Source organism: Chrysochloris asiatica, unplaced genomic scaffold (assembly GCF_000296735.1).
Source record: "Chrysochloris asiatica unplaced genomic scaffold, ChrAsi1.0 scaffold00146, whole genome shotgun sequence".
NCBI lineage: Eukaryota > Metazoa > Chordata > Mammalia > Afrosoricida > Chrysochloridae > Chrysochloris > Chrysochloris asiatica.
This window is the reverse complement of record NW_006408664.1, coordinates 1802551-1804724: the sequence shown is the minus strand read 5'-3', so window position 1 is coordinate 1804724 and position 2174 is coordinate 1802551. Positions and strand designations below refer to the sequence as shown.

Below are 2174 nucleotides of genomic sequence, written 5' to 3'. Positions count from 1 at the left end.
ATTCATAGGGCATGGAGGAAGGTAGAATCTCCACTGAGTAGTATACAATCTGTCTAGGCAGGGCTGATGAAATGAACTCTGGATGGATCTCTTGTGATACAATAGTGAATAATTGTTATCTGGACTGCTTGCGAGGGATGGAATTGTAAAGGTAGATGTTTTTTAGCAAGGAAGGGAGTGATAACCTTTTTAGCCTAAGAGCAGAGGTCCCTGGGACCATCAAAGGAGAAGAATGGAGAGCAGGACCCTACCCAGAGAAGCAGTGATGCCTGAGATGGAGTCAGAGACGATGACGTGGAGAGATGGAGCTGTTGGGGACTTTAGATACAGAGAGGGAGAGGGGCTGTGTGCTGATGACCAGGGGGCATGCTTATAGTGTATACCCTTTGGAGGAGGGGATTGTAACCATAGCAATGAAATTATATACTATAGGATGAATGTAAAACGAATATTCTTCCATGTAAACTATCACAATAATTCCCAATAAAACATTTAAAAAAAAAAAAAGTCTTTCATAAGAACAGGGTCGTTGTTGTTGTTAAGAGCTTGGGTCTGTGACTCTGGGGACACTGGCCAGCAGGTCTCTGAGTAGAACCCGCTGCTCTCTCCTTAGCTCACCATGGAGTTCTGTGCGGGCAGGACCAGGTCCTCCCCCAGACTTCTTCCAGTGACTGTTCCATCATTGTCACTTGCCACGAGGAGCACGCATCTTGGCTCTGAGCTGGCAGGTGAGGTGGGAGCATGTTCTGCAGGGGGCGAAACCATGGAGTACAGCAGGGGCCTTCGGGGGTGGGACCTCCTTTTCCTCCTCACTCTCTATGAGTTCTTCAACTTTATGCTCTGTCTTTATACTCTGATCTTGAGGTTCCTGCTGTATTGTGGAGGACGGAGAAAATCTTCCCGATTTATCAGTGCCTGCCCACCTCCTCCGCCCGCCCAACCACATCACGAGAACCTGCTGGATCCAGCTTCCGCCTCTGTAAATTAGTGCTTGGACCAGATGCTGACTAAGATTCCTTCCAGCCCTGGCATCTTCTTTGAAAGGGTGGGTAGTCCATTTCTTCCTCAAATGCCCGGAGCACAGAGAGCCTGCCACTTCTAGGCCTCAGGGAAGACCCGGAAAGAAAAACAACAATCTGCTCAGCGGAAGCCGCTACTCGCCCACCCAATAGCAGCCAGTAGCCACAGGTAGCGCCGCAAACTTAAAATTAAAGTCATTAAAATTACATAAAAGTTAAAAGTCGGGGCTTCAGTCATACTAATCACTTCTACAGTGGCTAGTGGCCTTCAAAAAGGTCATGGGAAAATTCCATTATCTTTTAATTCCTTATTTTCACAAACATTTTGAAGTTCCCTGGCATATAAGATCAGTAGCAAGTTCTCCAGGATAGCTCATCTCCCCTCAGGGATTCGGTTCCAGGGCTGAGTCCTACCCTGATGTGGCGGTGACAGACATTGTCCCAAGGACTCTATCACCTATATTCCTCTTACTCCCTCCCCCACCCCCACTGTCTCCTCTGGATCATGACCACCCTTCCTTCCTCCTTCCCCTTGTTCACTCAGACCACCACTGGAATGCACCGTAAGTCAAACCACAATCATTTCTTTTCCTGGTTAGGAACCTGAGTATCAGAGAGACTGAGGAATGTGGCCAAAGTCACATAGCTAAGTGGAGGCAGAGTCAGAGCTAGGACTCAGTTTTTCTGGCCACTAGGTCTTGGGCACCTTCCACCATCCTCATTAGTTATTCTTGGGAGGACAGTCTCCCACCAGAGACCTGGAACAATCCAGTACAGGTTCAATATGACTAGATGTTGCAAAGAAATTGTGACTAGTGTAATAAACAGCCACTTTTATTGTTTTCTTTAATCTAATTTACCATTTAACTAGGTATTTCCAGATTTCTACGAGTCATTCTCTTATGAAGTAACTGTTCTTGCTCTTAAGGAACTTCCATTCTAAAATTATACAGGACACAACAGAGGAGATAGACAGAGAGAGAGAGAGAGAGAGAGAGACTATGCTTTACTTTTTTTGGTAAGGGCTGGGGGAAGCCAGAGAAGGGAGAGAAAATAGAAAAGGATAGAGAAAGATCAGCACGGCTTGGTGGGTGAAAATAGCATGAGAGACAGCAAAGAACTTGATGGAATCTGTTCCTGAGAAGAAGGAATTTC

General features: G+C 46.3%; 1 pseudogene; it reads right to left on the bottom strand.

The window, feature by feature from the left end:
- The window catches only part of LOC102842027, a 10316-nt pseudogene extending 9370 nt beyond the window's left edge, over positions 1 to 946 (bottom strand).
- Between the last annotated feature and the right edge of the window lie 1228 nt (positions 947 to 2174).